General features: G+C 40.6%; 1 protein-coding gene and 1 long non-coding RNA gene across 9 annotated transcripts in view; one reads left to right on the top strand and one right to left on the bottom strand.

Moving 5' to 3' along the window:
* The window catches only part of LOC26514175, a 53,500-nt gene extending 49,188 nt beyond the window's left edge, over positions 1-4,312 (top strand). For all 5 annotated transcript variants that reach the window (XR_004310178.2, XR_004310177.2, XR_001408381.3 and 2 more), the window contains 3 exons: positions 1,468-1,671; positions 3,709-3,847; positions 3,913-4,312. This is a non-coding gene — a long non-coding RNA (uncharacterized LOC26514175). The remainder of the gene's footprint in view (positions 1-1,467; positions 1,672-3,708; positions 3,848-3,912) is intronic.
* LOC6505104 (acetylcholine receptor subunit alpha-like) overlaps positions 1-21,397 on the bottom strand; it is a 178,216-nt gene that overhangs the window by 46,784 nt on the left and 110,035 nt on the right. The gene's annotated exons all lie outside the window — the stretch shown is intronic.

Genomic DNA, 21,397 nt, shown 5'->3' with positions numbered 1-21,397 from the left:
ATTCAACCACAAAAAACTACAGAAAATAATAGAAAAAAGAGTATAAAAGTGGAGAGAGTCCACTTGAGCACTTTGACCTTTGTTGATCAAAGAATAGCTTATTTAACAAGTTATTTAAACAATTGTCTGGAATGTTTTGTTAGTTATTGTTAGAAACTGTTTTTTTAGTTCTAAAGTAGTTCTAAATATGTTAGCCTGATTGCTTAAGAAACTAGTGTTGTTATGGCTTTACCTTTTAAAATTAGAACGACATATTTTATGTCTGTACTAGATTTTATGTTGTTTTTATTTGATTGATAGGAAAAAACCATGCTTTTTTGATATAGTTATCACAAGATTGCTACTATCTTTATCTTAAACTTAGTTGTGAAACCCCTGACTAGTAACATCTTCCTAAAAAGCTTCCCCACCATCTTTATGTCGTTCTAAAAAACACATAATTTTATGTAGTTTTGTTTTAAGCATCATATTTTGAAATAATTTGTATGTTTTCCAAAAAGCATGCTTTTCCTCAATGAATAAAATTATTAATAAAATTTATTGCTTAAAATAATTACTTTAAATGTAATGTAGTTTTAAAAAGCATGCTTTTTATGTCTTGTGCACATTATGTCGTTCTAAAACAGTGTTGTAAAACTGTTAAAAAAATGATTCAGAAGCAGAAAAACTTGCCTAATTGGTTTAATTTCAACGTGACTCAAAAGCCCCTAATTCTTTGGCATTGCCCTGGAAAAGCAATCACTCAGTTTCAGCCAAAATCCCCATATATCCGCGATGCCTTAGACTGTGAATGATAAACTGTGTTGATTCAGGAGCGATCTGGTTGCGTTTTTCGGATGGTTGGCCGCAGTCCTCAAAAGCAACAAGAATGACAAAAGCAGCGAAAGCAGCAAAAAGAGCAGCTCCATTTTTGCTGCAATTGCAACTGCAGTCGAAAGAGCCAACGGGGCGTATGAATAATAAAACACTGCAACACGACAGTGGCGGGGTGTTAAGAGGTGGTCCGTTCTATTTTTTTTTTTTTGTTTTTTCGTCTGGTATGGACTGGTATGCCTTCGTATGGCTTGGTATGGTGAATGACCAATGTGGGAATTTCGTATGTGGGTGACAAACTGGCCGCGTTTTGTTGTTAACCCGCAATCGCGAATGGTGCGCCACCAACTACCAACCTCCACCTACTGACCCCCATCCGCCCATCACAAAAGGAGGCGTAGCCGTTGGGCGATTTCAGGTGCGGGATCAGGTGATACGCACATTGGGCCAATACAAACACGTTCTACCGCACACAAACAAAAGAATAACCAGCAGGGGGATTGCAGGCAGGGGAACAAATAAATTGCAGATGAAAATACTCGGCGGAAAATACTCGAAACAGCAGGCAGCCATTCCCTGTTCAAATATAATATGAATAATTTTGTTACGTTTTTTTTTCCCCCATTTCATACAATTCTATTTTTATTATTCCAGGCCGGCGGGGACGAAGACAACTGACCCAAGAAGATGCCACAAAAATAAGGGCACTGACTAAAAATGCTGACCATGCCACATGTGGCGGGTCCTTTTTTGAAATTCCACGTCCACAACGCTTCACTTTTTGCCTCACGCCGTGAATATGTTTTCAATGAAAGGAAATATTCGGAATTATGCTCCGTGCCAGATTCAGATTTGGCAGTAAGTTCCAAAAAATATTTGAGCTCTTTAAAATATTGTTAAATTTAAAGTTTTAACCGCAATCGGAAAGCATACTAGCTTGAGTGTTGGAAAGCGTAAGATCACTTGTGTTGCAGCAACATATGCGTCTGCATCATTTGCTGCGCCAGCAACATATGTAACTGAAACCAGCATGGAATCATGTGTTGCTGAAACATTTGTTGCCCAACACACGTCTTCTTACGCTTTGCACATACGTGATCTTACACTTTGCAACACTTACACACTTACTTTCTTTATACCGAAATGTATACCGATTCCGAAAATGTACGGCGTTGCCAGATCGGGCCACAAATAGCCGAGATATAAGCTCTAGAAAGCTCATTTCTGGTTCCGATCTGGCAACGCTGTGCCTTTTTAGAATCAGCGTTGCAAGTCGCTTCGAACTGCATTTTTCGATATCGAACAACTCATTTTCGACCCGATTTTCGAAAAAATGGAAAGGGGTTTACATCCCGTTTTTTCTCGATTTTCGCTGCAAAATTGATTGGAAGAATTACAGGCACCGCTACAGGCAGGTGCTCCACGTAGGAATCGGGTTCCAATTGGAAGAAATACAGGCATCGCTGCCACCCCCAGTGTTGTTTTAAAACGTAAACAAAAAAATCCCAAAAATATTTCCATCCCAGATTTTGATGCAGAATGCTGGGGAATACCTCTACCATTCATTTGAGATGCTCCACGTAGGAATCGGGTTCTAATTGGAAGAAATACACGCAGCGCTGCCACTCCCAGTATTTAAAAAAAAAAATCCCAAAACTATTTCCATCCCAGATTTTGATGCAGAATGCTGGGGACTACCTCTACCATTCATTTGAGGTGCTACACGTAGGAATCGGGTTCCAATTGGAAGAAATACAGGCACTGCCACTCCCAGTATTTTTTTAAAAGTAAACAAAAAATTCCAAAAAATGTCCCATCCCAGATTTTGATGCAGAATGCTGGGGAATACTTCTACCATTCATTTGAGGTGCTCCATGTAGGAACCGGGTTCCAATTGGAAGAAATACAGGCATCGCAGCCACTCTCAGTGTTTTTTTAAAAGTAAACAAAAAATTCCAAAAAAATGTCCCATCCCAGATTTTGATGCAGAATGCTGGGGAATACTTCTACCATTCATTTGAGGTGCTCCACGTAGGAATCGGGTTCCAATTGGAAGAAATACAGGCGCGCTGCCACTCCCAGTATTTTTTTAAAAAGAAAACAAAAAATTCCAAAAAAATGTCCCATCCCAGATTTTGATGCAGAATGCTGGGGAATACCTCTACCATTCATTTGAGGTGCTCCACGTAGGAATGGGGTTCCAATTGGAAGAAATACAGGCGCGCTGCCACTCCCAGTATTTTTTTAAAAAGAAAATAAAAAATTCCAAAAAAATGTCCCATCCCAGATTTTGGTGCAGAATGCTGGGGAATACCTCTACCATTCATTTGAGGTGCTCCACGTAAGAACCGGGTTCCAATTGGAAGAAATACAGGCAGCGCTGAAACTCCCAGTATTTGTTTAAAAAGAAAACAAAAAAATCCCAAAAATATTTCCATCCCAGATTTTAATGCAGAATGCTGGGGAATACCTTTACCATTCATTTGAGGTGCTCCTCGTAGGAATCGGGTTCCAATTGGAAGAAATGCAGGCATTGCTGCCACTCTCAGTGTTTATTTTAAAAAGTAAACAAAAAATTCCAAAAAAATGTCCCATCCCAGATTTTGATGCAGAATGCTGGGGGAATACTTCTACCATTCATTTGAGATGCTCTGCTCTATTGGCAGAAATACGGTATTGCTACCACTCCCCGTGTTTTTTTTAAGTAAAGAAAAAAATCTCAAAAATATTCCCGTGCCAGATTTTTATGCAGAATGCTGGGGAATACTTCTACCATTCTTCGCATAAGAATCAGGTGCTTATTGGCAGAGATATGGGCAACGCTAGCATTCCCTGTATTTTTAAAGGGAACCTACAGAAAGTAAATAAAAGTTCTAAACAATATTTTCTTTCTAGATTTTGATACAGAATGATGGGAAATTCTTCTACGAAGCATTTGAGGTGCTCCACCACGGAATCGAGCACCTTTTGACGGAGATATAGGCATTGCTGGCCCTGAACTGATACATGAACTTATCCAACTTATACATTTCTGGTGAGTAATTATCGAAACAGGCAAATTAAATATTGTGTTAATCTAACATGTCTTCATTTACTTAGGTGACAGGATAGCCGGATGCAGAACAACTATTATAATGGATCAACGCTTTAACCCCGTAAAATCATCCCTCACAAGGCAAGGAAATCCTTACCTATCGGCCGTCGAATTTGCAATCGGAGAACCAACGGGACCGCTGATAGACTTGGAACATTATTTAGCGTTTAAGACAATTTTAAGCATATCCCTCAAAATTTCCCTGATCTCCAATACTTCGGATATACGCGTTTCAGACGATTCTAAAAATTTCCCTCAAAATTTCCCTGATCTCCAATACTTCGGATATACGCGTTTCAGACGATTCTAATAAAATTTCCCTTATTTTCTAAGACTGGATATAGACGTTTAAGATGATTTGTAAAATTTCCCTGATTTTAATAAAATTTTCCTGTATTTCCTGGACATTTTTCGGTCTTTTTATTGGCGGTTCCCTGTATTTTTTAGATCATCCAGTAAGATTTCCGAAAAACCAGTATAATAAAATTTTCCTGTATTTTGGACATTTTTTTGGTTTTTTAATTGGCGGTTTCCCTGTATTTTTTAGATCATACAGTAAGATTTTTGAGAAACCAGTATTTTAAAATAATTTTTTTTGGCCGATTCCCTGTATTTTCCCTACATTATTTAGATCATTTTTGCCACTTAAGCAAATTCGTAAAAATGATCTAAATAATGTAGGGAAAATACAGGGAATCGGCCAAAAAAAATTATTTTAAAATACTGGTTTCTCAAAAATCTTACTGTATGATCTAAAAAATACAGGGAAACCACCAATAAAAAATTGTATTGTAAAAAATTGTAAAAAAGTATTGGAGATCAGGGAAATTTTGAGGGAAATTTCTTAAATCGTCTGAAACGCGTATATCCAAAGTATTGGCCATCAGGGAAATTTTGAGGGAAATTTCTTAAATCGTCTGAAACGCGTATATCCGAAGTATTGGAGATCAGGGAAATTTTGAGGGAAATTTTATTAGAATCGTCTGAAACGCGTATATCCGAAGTATTGGAGATCAGGGAAATTTTTAGAATCGTCTGAAACGCGTATATCCGAAGTATTGGCCATCAGGGAAATTTTGAGGGAAATTTCTTAAATCGTCTGAAACGCGTATATCCGAAGTATTGGAGATCAGGGAAATTTTGAGGGAAATTTTATTAGAATCGTCTGAAACGCGTATATCCGAAGTATTGGCCATCAGGGAAATTTTGAGGGAAATTTTTTAAATCGTCTGAAACGAGTATATCCAAAGTATTGGAGATCAGGGAAATTTTGAGGGATATGCTTAAAATTGTCTTAAACTTAATTGTCTGATTGCAAAGTCGACCACCGGATTCTAAAAATTTCCCTGATGTCCAATACTTCGGATATACGCGTTTCAGACGATTCTAATAAAATTTCCCTAAAAATGTCGCTTATTTTCTGCCTATACGATGATTTGTAAAATTTCCCTGATTTTAATAAAATTTCCTTGTATTTTGGACATTTTTTTGGTTTTTTTTATTGGCGGTTTCCCTGTATTTTTTAGATCATCCAGTAAGATTTTTGAAAAACCAGTATTTTAAAATATTTTTTTTTTGGCCGATTCCCTGTATTTTCCCTACATTATTTAGATAATTTTTGCCATCTAAGCCAATTCGTAAAAATGATCTAAATAATGTAGGTAAATATGTAAAATACAGGGAATCGGCAAAAAAAATTATTTTAAAGATTCGCAGATTTCGGCGATATTTGAATGCATTTCGACTAATTTTGGGGCGCTGATTCCGAAAATGTACGGCGTTGCCAGATCGGGCCACAAATGGCCGAGATATAGGCTCTAGAAATCGCATTTCTGGCCCGATCTGGCAACGCTGTGCATTTTTGGAATCCGCGTTGCAATTCCCTTCGAACTGCATCATCAGTTTTTCGGTATTGAACAACTCATTTTCGACCCGATTTTCGAAAAAATGGAAAGGGGTTACATCACGTTTTTTCTCGATTTTCGCTGAAAAATTCATTGTCCGATTTCGGCGATATTTGGATGCATTTTGACTAACTTTGGGGCGCTGATTCCGAAAATGTACGGCGTTGCCAGATCGGGCCACAAATGGCCGAGATATAGGCTCTAGAAATCGCATTTCTGGCCCGATCTGGCAACGCTGTGCATTTTTGGAATCCGCGTTGCAATTCCCTTCGAACTGCATCATTAGTTTTTCGGTATCGAACAACTCATTTTCGACCCGATTTTCGAAAAAATGGAAAGGGGTTACATCACGTTTTTTCTCGATTTTCGCTGAAAAATTGATTGTCCGATTTCGGCGATATTTGGATGCATTTCGACTAATTTTGGGGCGCTGATTCCGAAAATGTACGGCGTTGCCAGATCGGGCCACAAATGGCCGAGATATAGGCTCTAGAAATCGCATTTCTGTCCCGATCTGGCAACGCTGTGCATTTTTGGAATCCGCGTTGCAATTCCCTTCGAACTGCATCATTAGTTTTTCGGTATCGAACAACTCATTTTCGACCCGATTTTCGAAAAAATGGAAAGGGGTTACATCACGTTTTTTCTCGATTTTCGCTGAAAAATTCATTGTCCGATTTCGGCGATATTTGGATGCATTTTGACTAACTTTGGGGCGCTGATTCCGAAAATGTACGGCGTTGCCAGATCGGGCCACAAATGGCCGAGATATAGGCTCTAGAAATCGCATTTCTGGCCCGATCTGGCAACGCTGTGCATTTTTGGAATCCGCGTTGCAATTCCCTTCGAACTGCATCATTAGTTTTTCGGTATCGAACAACTCATTTTCGACCCGATTTTCGAAAAAATGGAAAGGGGTTACATCACGTTTTTTCTCGATTTTCGCTGAAAAATTGATTGTCCGATTTCGGCGATATTTGGATGCATTTCGACTAATTTTGGGGCGCTGATTCCGAAAATGTACGGCGTTGCCAGATCGGGCCACAAATGGCCGAGATATAGGCTCTAGAAATCGCATTTCTGGCCCGATCTGGCAACGCTGTGCATTTTTGGAATCCGCGTTGCAATTCCCTTCGAACTGCATCATTAGTTTTTCGGTATCGAACAACTCATTTTCGACCCGATTTTCGAAAAAATGGAAAGGGGTTACATCACGTTTTTTCTCGATTTTCGCTGAAAAATTGATTGTCCGATTTCGGCGATATTTGGATGCATTTCGACTAACTTTGGGGCGCTGCTTCCGAAAATGTACGGCGTTGCCAGATCGGGCCACAAATGGCCGAGATATAGGCTCTAGAAATCGCATTTCTGGCCCGATCTGGCAACGCTGTGCATTTTTGGAATCCGCGTTGCAATTCCCTTCGAACTGCATCATTAGTTTTTCGGTATCGAACAACTCATTTTCGACCCGATTTTCGAAAAAATGGAAAGGGGTTACATCACGTTTTTTCTCGATTTTCGCTGAAAAATTGATTGTCCGATTTCGGCGATATTTGGATGCATTTCGACTAATTTTGGGGCGCTGATTCCGAAAATGTACGGCGTTGCCAGATCGGGCCACAAATGGCCGAGATATAGGCTCTAGAAATCGCATTTCTGGCCCGATCTGGCAACGCTGTGCATTTTTGGAATCCGCGTTGCAATTCCCTTCGAACTGCATCATTAGTTTTTCGGTATCGAACAACTCATTTTCGACCCGATTTTCGAAAAAATGGAAAGGGGTTACATCACGTTTTTTCTCGATTTTCGCTGAAAAATTGATTGTCCGATTTCGGCGATATTTGGATGCATTTCGACTAATTTTGGGGCGCTGATTCCGAAAATGTACGGCGTTTCCAGATCGAGTCACAAATGGCCGAGATATAGGCTCTAGAAATCGCATTTCTGGCCCGATCTGGCAACGCTGTGCATTTTTGGAATCAGCGTTGCAATTTCCTTCGAACTGCATCATCAGTTTTTCGGTATCGAACAACTCATTTTCGACCCGATTTTCGAAAAAATCACGTTTTTTCTCGATTTTCGCTGAAAAATTGATTGTCCGATTTCGGCGATATTTGGATGCATTTTGACTAACTTTGGGGCGCTGATTCCGAAAATGTACGGCGTTGCCAGATCGGGCCACAAATGGCCGAGATATAGGCTCTAGAAATCGCATTTCTGGCCCGATCTGGCAACGCTGTGCATTTTTGGAATCCGCGTTGCAATTCCCTTCGAACTGCATCATTAGTTTTTCGGTATCGAACAACTCATTTTCGACCCGATTTTCGAAAAAATGGAAAGGGGTTACATCACGTTTTTTCTCGATTTTCGCTGAAAAATTGATTGTCCGATTTCGGCGATATTTGGATGCATTTCGACTAATTTTGGGGCGCTGATTCCGAAAATGTACGGCGTTGCCAGATCGGGCCACAAATGGCCGAGATATAGGCTCAATTTTCGCATTTCTGGCCCGATCTGGCAACGATCTGGCAAATCGCATTTCTGGCCCGATCTGGCAACGCTGTGCATTTTTGGAATCCGCGTTGCAATTCCCTTCGAACTGCATCATTAGTTTTTCGGTATCGAACAACTCATTTTCGACCCGATTTTCGAAAAAATGGAAAGGGGTTACATCACGTTTTTTCTCGATTTTCGCTGAAAAATTGATTGTCCGATTTCGGCGATATTTGGATACATTTTGACTAACTTTGGGGCGCTGATTCCGAAAATGTACGGCGTTGCCAGATCGGGCCACAAATGGCCGAGATATAGGCTCTAGAAATCGCATTTCTGGCCCGATCTGGCAACGCTGTGCATTTTTGGAATCCGCGTTGCAATTCCCTTCGAACTGCATCATTAGTTTTTCGGTATCGAACAACTCATTTTCGACCCGATTTTCGAAAAAATGGAAAGGGGTTACATCACGTTTTTTCTCGATTTTCGCTGAAAAATTGATTGTCCGATTTCGGCGATATTTGGATGCATTTCGACTAACTTTGGGGCGCTGCTTCCGAAAATGTACGGCGTTGCCAGATCGGGCCACAAATGGCCGAGATATAGGCTCTAGAAATCGCATTTCTGGCCCGATCTGGCAACGCTGTGCATTTTTGGAATCCGCGTTGCAATTCCCTTCGAACTGCATCATTAGTTTTTCGGTATCGAACAACTCATTTTCGACCCGATTTTCGAAAAAATGGAAAGGGGTTACATCACGTTTTTTCTCGATTTTCGCTGAAAAATTGATTGTCCGATTTCGGCGATATTTGGATGCATTTCGACTAATTTTGGGGCGCTGATTCCGAAAATGTACGGCGTTGCCAGATCGGGCCACAAATGGCCGAGATATAGGCTCTAGAAATCGCATTTCTGGCCCGATCTGGCAACGCTGTGCATTTTTGGAATCCGCGTTGCAATTCCCTTCGAACTGCATCATTAGTTTTTCGGTATCGAACAACTCATTTTCGACCCGATTTTCGAAAAAATGGAAAGGGGTTACATCACGTTTTTTCTCGATTTTCGCTGAAAAATTGATTGTCCGATTTCGGCGATATTTGGATGCATTTCGACTAATTTTGGGGCGCTGATTCCGAAAATGTACGGCGTTTCCAGATCGAGTCACAAATGGCCGAGATATAGGCTCTAGAAATCGCATTTCTGGCCCGATCTGGCAACGCTGTGCATTTTTGGAATCAGCGTTGCAATTTCCTTCGAACTGCATCATCAGTTTTTCGGTATCGAACAACTCATTTTCGACCCGATTTTCGAAAAAATCACGTTTTTTCTCGATTTTCGCTGAAAAATTGATTGTCCGATTTCGGCGATATTTGGATGCATTTTGACTAACTTTGGGGCGCTGATTCCGAAAATGTACGGCGTTGCCAGGTCGGGCCACAAATGGCCGAGATATAGGCTCTAGAAATCGCATTTCTGGCCCGATCTGGCAACGCTGTGCATTTTTGGAATCAGCGTTGCAATTTCCTTCGAACTGCATCATCAGTTTTTCGGTATCGAACAACTCATTTTCGACCCGATTTTCGAAAAAATCACGTTTTTTCTCGATTTTCGCTGAAAAATTGATTGTCCGATTTCGGCGATATTTGGATGCATTTTGACTAACTTTGGGGCGCTGATTCCGAAAATGTACGGCGTTGCCAGATCGGGCCACAAATGGCCGAGATATAGGCTCTAGAAATCGCATTTCTGGCCCGATCTGGCAACGCTGTGCATTTTTGGAATCCGCGTTGCAATTCCCTTCGAACTGCATCATTAGTTTTTCGGTATCGAACAACTCATTTTCGACCCGATTTTCGAAAAAATGGAAAGGGGTTACATCACGTTTTTTCTCGATTTTCGCTGAAAAATTGATTGTCCGATTTCGGCGATATTTGGATGCATTTCGACTAACTTTGGGGCGCTGCTTCCGAAAATGTACGGCGTTGCCAGATCGGGCCACAAATGGCCGAGATATAGGCTCTAGAAATCGCATTTCTGGCCCGATCTGGCAACGCTGTGCATTTTTGGAATCCGCGTTGCAATTCCCTTCGAACTGCATCATTAGTTTTTCGGTATCGAACAACTCATTTTCGACCCGATTTTCGAAAAAATGGAAAGGGGTTACATCACGTTTTTTCTCGATTTTCGCTGAAAAATTGATTGTCCGATTTCGGCGATATTTGGATGCATTTCGACTAATTTTGGGGCGCTGATTCCGAAAATGTACGGCGTTGCCAGATCGGGCCACAAATGGCCGAGATATAGGCTCTAGAAATCGCATTTCTGGCCCGATCTGGCAACGCTGTGCATTTTTGGAATCCGCGTTGCAATTCCCTTCGAACTGCATCATTAGTTTTTCGGTATCGAACAACTCATTTTCGACCCGATTTTCGAAAAAATGGAAAGGGGTTACATCACGTTTTTTCTCGATTTTCGCTGAAAAATTGATTGTCCGATTTCGGCGATATTTGGATGCATTTCGACTAATTTTGGGGCGCTGATTCCGAAAATGTACGGCGTTTCCAGATCGAGTCACAAATGGCCGAGATATAGGCTCTAGAAATCGCATTTCTGGCCCGATCTGGCAACGCTGTGCATTTTTGGAATCAGCGTTGCAATTTCCTTCGAACTGCATCATCAGTTTTTCGGTATCGAACAACTCATTTTCGACCCGATTTTCGAAAAAATCACGTTTTTTCTCGATTTTCGCTGAAAAATTGATTGTCCGATTTCGGCGATATTTGGATGCATTTTGACTAACTTTGGGGCGCTGATTCCGAAAATGTACGGCGTTGCCAGGTCGGGCCACAAATGGCCGAGATATAGGCTCTAGAAATCGCATTTCTGGCCCGATCTGGCAACGCTGTGCATTTTTGGAATCAGCGTTGCAATTTCCTTCGAACTGCATCATCAGTTTTTCGGTATCGAACAACTCATTTTCGACCCGATTTTCGAAAAAATCACGTTTTTTCTCGATTTTCGCTGAAAAATTGATTGTCCGATTTCGGCGATATTTGGATGCATTTTGACTAACTTTGGGGCGCTGATTCCGAAAATGTACGGCGTTGCCAGATCGGGCCACAAATGGCCGAGATATAGGCTCTAGAAATCGCATTTCTGGCCCGATCTGGCAACGCTGTGCATTTTTGGAATCCGCGTTGCAATTCCCTTCGAACTGCATCATTAGTTTTTCGGTATCGAACAACTCATTTTCGACCCGATTTTCGAAAAAATGGAAAGGGGTTACATCACGTTTTTTCTCGATTTTCGCTGAAAAATTGATTGTCCGATTTCGGCGATATTTGGATGCATTTCGACTAACTTTGGGGCGCTGCTTCCGAAAATGTACGGCGTTGCCAGATCGGGCCACAAATGGCCGAGATATAGGCTCTAGAAATCGCATTTCTGGCCCGATCTGGCAACGCTGTGCATTTTTGGAATCCGCGTTGCAATTCCCTTCGAACTGCATCATTAGTTTTTCGGTATCGAACAACTCATTTTCGACCCGATTTTCGAAAAAATGGAAAGGGGTTACATCACGTTTTTTCTCGATTTTCGCTGAAAAATTGATTGTCCGATTTCGGCGATATTTGGATGCATTTCGACTAATTTTGGGGCGCTGATTCCGAAAATGTACGGCGTTGCCAGATCGGGCCACAAATGGCCGAGATATAGGCTCTAGAAATCGCATTTCTGGCCCGATCTGGCAACGCTGTGCATTTTTGGAATCAGCGTTGCAATTTCCTTCGAACTGCATCATCAGTTTTTCGGTATCGAACAACTCATTTTCGACCCGATTTTCGAAAAAATCACGTTTTTTCTCGATTTTCGCTGAAAAATTGATTGTCCGATTTCGGCGATATTTGGATGCATTTTGACTAACTTTGGGGCGCTGATTCCGAAAATGTACGGCGTTGCCAGGTCGGGCCACAAATGGCCGAGATATAGGCTCTAGAAATCGCATTTCTGGCCCGATCTGGCAACGCTGTGCATTTTTGGAATCCGCGTTGCAATTCCCTTCGAACTGCATCATTAGTTTTTCGGTATCGAACAACTCATTTTCGACCCGATTTTCGAAAAAATGGAAAGGGGTTACATCACGTTTTTTCTCGATTTTCGCTGAAAAATTGATTGTCCGATTTCGGCGATATTTGGATGCATTTTGACTAACTTTGGGGCGCTGATTCCGAAAATGTACGGCGTTGCCAGATCGGGCCACAAATGGCCGAGATATAGGCTCTAGAAATCGCATTTCTGGCCCGATCTGGCAACGCTGTGCATTTTTGGAATCCGCGTTGCAATTCCCTTCGAACTGCATCATTAGTTTTTCGGTATCGAACAACTCATTTTCGACCCGATTTTCGAAAAAATGGAAAGGGGTTACATCACGTTTTTTCTCGATTTTCGCTGAAAAATTGATTGTCCGATTTCGGCGATATTTGGATGCATTTCGACTAATTTTGGGGCGCTGATTCTGAACATGTATGGCGTTGCCAGATCGGGCCACAAATGGCCGAGATATAAGCTCTAGAAAGCGCAATTCTGCAAAATGGTCCAAAAATGGACAGGGCGCAGATTGTGAAAATTACAGATCATTTGAGAAATCACTTAGATAATCACAAAAAGGAAAATGATTTGGTTTTGATTTATTATTTATATATTTTTAGTTTTATTATACTAGGTATTTATATTTTTATTTTTTTGCAGTCCTCAACGAAAACGAAGACTTCATCGACGATTTCCACGTGGAAACCGGATCTTTGGTACACTGATTAATGACGGAATGGATGACTATGAGCTGCGACAGAAGGATCAAGACCAGCTTCTTCGTTAAAGGATCATCGCCCACAACCCAAGGAACATCTTTAGTTATGTGTCGTCGGAACTTATTGGCATTAGGCGAAACTGGCGAAACAGCATATCCAGAATGTTAACCATATTTTTCTAAGCCTCTGTATAGATTAGTTATAGTAGATATTGTTTAGTTATAATCTAGTATAAGCTAGTATAGTCTATTAGCCTGTATAGTCAGTATTAAATTGAATAAAACAAATGACAAATGGTGTATTTTTTATTAAAGGAGGGTACCAAATAATATAACACTTTCCAGATTTAACAACTTTTCAGAATTTTTACAAGTTTTTCAGCATTTTTCCTATTTTTCTTAAATTTTCCGGATTTTTTTCTAACTTTTAAAGTATTCCAGAGATTTTTCCAATGTGTTAGAGCTTTTCCTGAATTTTCCTGAGTTTTCCTGAATTTTCCATTGTTTTTTTTTATTTTTTCGAATGACTTGCATTTTTTTGGCGCCTTTGAAAAATTGATTGTGGCCACGTGTACCAGGCCTGAAGTACCAGGCGAATAGAAACGCCTAGTAGGTGGGTGAAATTTTTAAATTTTAATTAGCCAAGACACAAACCATCTCATCCAAGGCACAAACCTTTGTCCAAGACCCGGTCCCGTTTAGCCAAGACACCACCCAGTTGTGACGTCACACATCGAAGCTCAAGCTGTGACGTCACGGCCTTAAGTGGCCGAAAATTTCTTAAGTTTTGGCCGCTACCAGGCTCGAAGTACTAGGCGAACAGAAACGACTAGTAGGTGGATTCGATTTTTTGAAACAGTTTTTTATGAATATCTCGGCCATTTCGCATCCAATCCAGGATTGTGATGGGCCATAAAATGCGCAAAAATAAGGCGCATCGACTGGCAAACAGAACTATTTAAAATATCAAAGGGAACACCAACGGGAAATTAAATTACTGGGACGTCATTTTTTATAATTTGGAAAGTGAATATCTCGGCAGTTTCAAAGCCGATCAGAAAATGGAGTACACTTTTGGAACCAGGACCTTCATATCCTTCGATCTGCATCAAAAGATTTCGGAAATCGAACAGCTGTGTGGTGAGTGGCAGCAGAGTTTTCGGATTGGAAATTCATCACAATGTGTGACGTGGCCTACGATTTCGGGGGATTCCTGTGATGCAGTCCGAAGGATATTGATGTCCTGATCCAGGATCAGTACTTCATTTCCAGATCGGTTAAGAAATGGCCGAGATATAAGCAATTGAAAATAAAAGTATATTTTTTTTAGCCAAATTTCTTTACCATTCGGTGTTAACTTGGCCAACACCAGATCTTGTTAGCCTCATAGATGGGCCGTATTTTTGCGCATTTTTTGAGCTATCACGATCCTGGCCTAGACGCAAAATGGCCGAGATATTCACAAAAAACATTTTCAAAAAATCGAATCCACCTACTAGTCGTTTCTGTTCGCCTAGTACTTCGAGCCTGGTGGCAGCCGAAAATTGAAAATTTTTCGGCTACTTTAGGTCGTGACGTCACTCTGATCGTGACGTCACGACGTGATGGTGTCCTGGCTACAAGTGGGCGTGTCTAGGATACAGGTTTGTGTCCTAGATGTCCTGGTTTATGTCTTGAATTTTTTCGATCCGTTATATTTAAATTCAAATTTAAATACAAATTTTTCCCGCCCGCGCCTGTGGATCCGTTATATTTAAATTCAAATTCAAAAATATTTTTCCGCCCCCGCCAATTTTGAAAACTCAGACACAAACCTGTATCCAAGGGACGACCCAGTGTAGCCAAGACACCACCCAGTGATGACGTCACAGGTCCAAGCCCAATCCGTGACGTCACGGCCAAAAGTGGCTGAGAAATTTTCAATTTTCGGGCGCTACCAGGCTCGAAGTACTAGGCGAACAGAAATGACTAGTAGGTGGAATTGATTTTTTGAAAATGCTTTTTGTGAATATCTCGGCCATCTTGCGTCTAAGCCAGGATCGTGATAGCTCAAAAAATGCGCAAAAATACGGCCCATCTATGAGGCTAACAAGATCTGCTGTTGGCCAAGTTAACACCGAGTGGTAAACAAATTTGGCCAAAACGATTATACTTTTTATTTTAAAGTGTTTATATCTCGGCCATTTCGCAACCGATCTGGAAACGAAGTACTGATCCTGGATCCGTATATCAATATCCTTCGGACTGCATCACAGGATTCCCCCGAAATCGTAGGCCACGTCACACATTCTGATGAATTTTCTTTCCGAAAATAAATCTGCCGCTCAGCACTAAACTGTAAGATTTCCAAAATCCTTTGATGCAGATCGAAGGATATAAAGGTCCTGATTCCAACACTGTATTCCCTTTTCCGATCGGCTTTGAAACTGCCGAGATATTCACATTCCAAATTATAAATAATGACGTGTCCCAGTAATTTAATTTCCCGTTGGTGTTCCCTTTGACATTTTAAATTGTCCTGTTTGCCAGTCGATGCGCCTTATTTTTGCGCATTTAATGACCTATCACAATCCTGGATTGGATGCGAAATGGCCGAGATATTCACAAAAAACATTTTCAAAAAATCGAATCCACCTACTAGGCGTTTCTGTTCGCCTAGTACTTCGAGCCTGGTGGCGGCCGAAAATTGAAAATTTTTCAGCCACTTTTGGCCGTGACGTCACGGATTGGGCTTGGACCTGTGACGTCATCACTGGGTGGTGTCTTGGCTACACCGGGTCGTGTCTTGGACACAGGTTTGTTTCCAAATTTTCAAAATTGGCGGGGGCGGGAAAATATTTTTAAATTTGAATTTAAATATATCGGATTAACTATAGCGGGCGGGAAACTTCTTTTTAAATTTGAATTTAAATATAACGGATCGAAAAATTCAAGACATAAACCGGGGTATCTAAGACACAAACCTGTATCCAAGACACACCCCATTGTAGCCAGGTCACCATTGAGTGGTGACGTCACGATCAGAGTGACGTCACGACCTCAAGTGGCTGAAAAATTTTCGATTTTCGGCCGCTACCAGGCTCGAAGTACTAGGCGAACAGAAACGACTAGTAGGTGGATTCGATTTTTTTAAACAGTTTTTTGTGAATATCTCGGCCATTTTGCATCCAATCCAGGATTGTGATAGGTCATTAAATGCGCAAAAATAAGGCGCATCGACTGGTAAACAAAACTTGTTGGAAATGTCAAGGTAACACCGAAAGAAAATTAAATTACTGGAACAACTAATTTTTCATAATTGGGAATGTGAATATCTTGGAAGTTTCAAGCCCGATCTGAAAATGGGTTACAATTTTGGAATCAGGACATTCATATCCTTCGATCTGCATCAAAGGATTTTGGAAATCTTACAGTTTAGTGCTGAGCGGCAGATTTATTTTCGGAAAGAAAATTCATCAGAATGTGTGACGTGGCCTACGATTTCGGGGGAATCCTGTGATGCAGTCCGAAGGATATTGATATACGGATCCAGGATCAGTACTTCGTTTCCAGATCGGTTGCGAAATGGCCGAGATATAAACACTTTAAAATAAAAAGTATAATCGTTTTGGCCAAATTTGTTTACCACTCGGTGTTAACTTGGCCAACAGCAGATCTTGTTAGCCTCATAGATGGGCCGTATTTTTGCGCATTTTTTGAGCTATCACGATCCTGGCTTAGACGCAAGATGGCCGAGATATTCACAAAAAGCATTTTCAAAAAATCAATTCCACCTACTAGTCATTTCTGTTCGCCTAGTACTTCGAGCCTGGTAGCGCCCGAAAATTGAAAATTTCTCAGCCACTTTTGGCCGTGACGTCACAGATTGGGCTTGGACCTGTGACGTCATCATTGGGTGGTGTCTTGGCTACACTGGGTCGTCCCTTGGATACAGGTTTGTGTCTGAGTTTTCAAAATTGGCGGGGGCGGAAAAATATTTTTGAATTTGAATTTAAATATAACGGATCCACAGGCGCGGGCGGGAAAAATTTTTATTTAAATTTGAATTTAAATATAACGGATCGAAAAAATTCAAGACATAAACCAGGACATCTAGGACACAAACCTGTATCCTAGACACGCCCACTTGTAGCCAGGACACCATCACGTCGTGACGACGTGATCTAAAGTAAAGTTCACGACCTAAAGTAGCCGAAAAATTTTCAATTTTCGGCTGCCACCAGGCTCGAAGTACTAGGCGAACAGAAACGACTAGTAGGTGGATTCGATTTTTTGAAAATGTTTTTTGTGAATATCTCGGCCATTTTGCGTCTAGGCCAGGATCGTGATAGCTCAAAAAATGCGCAAAAATACGGCCCTCCTACCTGGCTTACAAGATCTGGTGTTGGCCAAGTTAACACCGAATGGTAAAGAAATTTGGCTAAAAAAAATATACTTTTATTTTCAATTGCTTATATCTCGGCCATTTCTTAACCGATCTGGAAATGAAGTACTGATCCTGGATCAGGACATCAATATCCTTCGGACTGCATCACAGGAATCCCCCGAAATCGTAGGCCACGTCACACATTGTGATGAATTTTCTTTCCGAAAATAAAGCTGCCGCTCAGCACTAAACTGTTAGATTTCCAAAATCCTTTGATGCAGATCGAAGGATATAAGGGTCCTGATTCCAACACTGTATTCCCTTTTCCGATCGGCTTTGAAACTGCCGAGATATTCACATTCCAAATTATAAATAATGACGTGTCCCAGTAATTTAATTTCCCGTTGGTGTTCCCTTTGACATTTTAAATTGTCCTGTTTGCCAGTCGATGCGCCTTATTTTTGCGCATTTAATGACCTATCACAATCCTGGATTGGATGCGAAATGGCCGAGATATTCACAAAAAACATTTTCAAAAAATCGAATCCACCTACTAGGCGTTTCTGTTCGCCTAGTACTTCGAGCCTGGTGGCGGCCGAAAATTGAAAATTTTTCAGCCACTTTTGGCCGTGACGTCACGGATTGGGCTTGGACCTGTGACGTCATCACTGGGTGGTGTCTTGGCTACACCGGGTCGTGTCTTGGACACAGGTTTGTTTCCAAATTTTCAAAATTGGCGGGGGCGGGAAAATATTTTTAAATTTGAATTTAAATATATCGGATTAACTATAGCGGGCGGGAAACTTCTTTTTAAATTTGAATTTAAATATAACGGATCGAAAAATTCAAGACATAAACCGGGGTATCTAAGACACAAACCTGTATCCAAGACACACCCCATTGTAGCCAGGTCACCATTGAGTGGTGACGTCACGATCAGAGTGACGTCACGACCTCAAGTGGCTGAAAAATTTTCGATTTTCGGCCGCTACCAGGCTCGAAGTACTAGGCGAACAGAAACGACTAGTAGGTGGATTCGATTTTTTTAAACAGTTTTTTGTGAATATCTCGGCCATTTTGCATCCAATCCAGGATTGTGATAGGTCATTAAATGCGCAAAAATAAGGCGCATCGACTGGTAAACAAAACTTGTTGGAAATGTCAAGGTAACACCGAAAGAAAATTAAATTACTGGAACAACTAATTTTTCATAATTGGGAATGTGAATATCTTGGAAGTTTCAAGCCCGATCTGAAAATGGGTTACAATTTTGGAATCAGGACATTCATATCCTTCGATCTGCATCAAAGGATTTTGGAAATCTTACAGTTTAGTGCTGAGCGGCAGATTTATTTTCGGAAAGAAAATTCATCAGAATGTGTGACGTGGCCTACGATTTCGGGGGAATCCTGTGATGCAGTCCGAAGGATATTGATATACGGATCCAGGATCAGTACTTCGTTTCCAGATCGGTTGCGAAATGGCCGAGATATAAACACTTTAAAATAAAAAGTATAATCGTTTTGGCCAAATTTGTTTACCACTCGGTGTTAACTTGGCCAACAGCAGATCTTGTTAGCCTCATAGATGGGCCGTATTTTTGCGCATTTTTTGAGCTATCACGATCCTGGCCTAGACGCAAAATGGCCGAGATATTCACAAAAAACATTTTCAAAAAATCGAATCCACCTACTAGTCGTTTCTGTTCGCCTAGTACTTCGAGCCTGGTGGCAGCCGAAAATTGAAAATTTTTCAGCCACTTTTGGCCGTGACGTCACGGATAGGGCTTGGACCTGTGACGTCATCACTGGGTGGTGTCTTGGCTACACCTGGTCGTGTCTTGGACACTGGTTTGTGTCTGAGTTTTCAAAATTCGCGGGGGGCGGGATAATATTTTTGAATTCGAATTTAAATATAACGTCATATTTTTATATAAATATAAATTTACTCTGATCGTGACGTCACTACTGGATGGTGTCTTGGCTACAAAGGGGCGTGTCTTAAATACAGGTTCCTGATAACAGGTGTGTCCTGATAATAGAATAAATGTCCCGATAAGTCCTGAAAACTCAAAAAAAATTGAAAAACTCAAGAAAAATCAGGAAATGTCATGAAAAATAGGAAACTCAAAAGAAAAAACACAAACCTCCAGAGAAAGAACTCCCAAGCACACCATTACATATCACCATGACATATTCTTAATTCTGGAGTGTATAAGAATTAAATCCACAAATGGGTCCATCAATAATTTATTTATAATTTATTATCATCATCATCGTATGCCACAAATCCGGACGATAGAATTTCATGAATTTTTGTAATTAAACTAAATGAAATGAAATAAAATAAAATGTAATTAAATAAAAATGATTGTAAGGAATTTAAATAAATAAAACTAACTTTAAAGAAATGATAAATAAGGTTATGTAAATAAATAAATAATAAATAAATTTAAAAATAAAGTTTCTTCAATTTTTTCTGGCATTTTAAATTGAGTTTAGGGGTATTCCAGTTTGATATATTCTCGGTGATATGACCAATTACATGGCCATCAAATGCAAACGAATGCAATCATTCACTAACTGACACCCTGTTCCAGTTATCCCACTATCCCTCAATCCCGATACCCCTGCCCTCTCTGCCCGCTATTTTCCAGTTTTCCTCGACCAATTTCCAAGCATTTCCTTCGCCAGCCATCGTCATATCCATTTTGGCCCTGTCAGGGGCGTAAACGCTGCGTCCGAAGCTTAAATGGCAATATTTTTGCCAAGTGTCAGGCAATGCCCATCAAATAGCGCCCCCCAATCCTTCGTCACCCCATCCCCATCCTATTTTTTTTTATTTTTTTTTGGTAGAAAATGAAGCAAGCAGGAACCAGCAGCAACCTACCTCCCACATCGAAACCGAATTTCATTCGTTTTGTAGGTGTTGCAACCTGATGAATTGAGCGTAGAGCACGTGCATGATCCCCATCATCATTTTTTATGGCCATGCGTCAAAAAACGAACAGGAATTACCGCACAGCACAGTACCCCCCCACAGTAGGCCCCCAAAAACTTCCACCTCTCGGTAATGAATCCACCTTCTGCTGGCAACAAACTCCCACCTCTGTGCCCATCTGCCAATGTGTCAAAACGTTTTCGGTTACAGTGCCCCGGAAGAAACACTTGAAGAAAATATTGCTAGCTTAAAGGGAGTACATGATATTTCCCATATAGATAAAAGTACATATTTAACCTTCTGTTGTATATGAGTTTAAAATTATTTCTACTCAAAATAGTTAATTAAAAATTTCAAAAATCGCAAACACTTTTTTCTGTGCAGCATGGCCGATAAAAAATGGCAAAATATCAGAAGCTCGAGGGTGTGGCTCGGATTTCAGCAGTTTGTAAGTGGAACTCGAAGGAACTCGAAAAGCGACGGAAACGGATGTAGGAAATGTCGCCGACACGCACACGCCAAAATAAAAACGTGAAGAGATCGGTGATGGGAATGGTAGTAGTAGAAGTAGACGTAGTTAACGCATTTCTAACGAGCCCAAAATCGCATTTATTTGGCACAACAACAACAAAATACTCAGTCTAATGAGATAAATTTCAGCGTATTTAAAAAATTATGCTACAAAATAAAAACAATTATAATTAAAACATTGAAAGAATGTTTATTTTTGTTTAAATCTAAGCATTTCTAAGCATTTCAGGCTCTGAATTAGACGAAAGTAGGCCAACAGTTGACTAAAAAGGGTCAAACCAGTTACCATATTTAAAAAGGCTTATATAATGGCATTAACATGGCCTTAACTAGCCATAACATGGCCAATATTTGGCCGAATGCCGAATGGTATACCTTCCCGGTCTTATTTCTTTGTATTTTCAAATTTAATTAAAATCTGCCTTACTAAAATTTGATCCATTTTTTTTTAA

Source organism: Drosophila ananassae, chromosome XR (genome assembly GCF_017639315.1).
Source record: "Drosophila ananassae strain 14024-0371.13 chromosome XR, ASM1763931v2, whole genome shotgun sequence".
Taxonomy (NCBI): Eukaryota; Metazoa; Arthropoda; class Insecta; order Diptera; family Drosophilidae; genus Drosophila; species Drosophila ananassae.
Note: the sequence above shows the minus strand (reverse complement) of the source record. Positions and strands in the feature narration are given on the sequence as shown.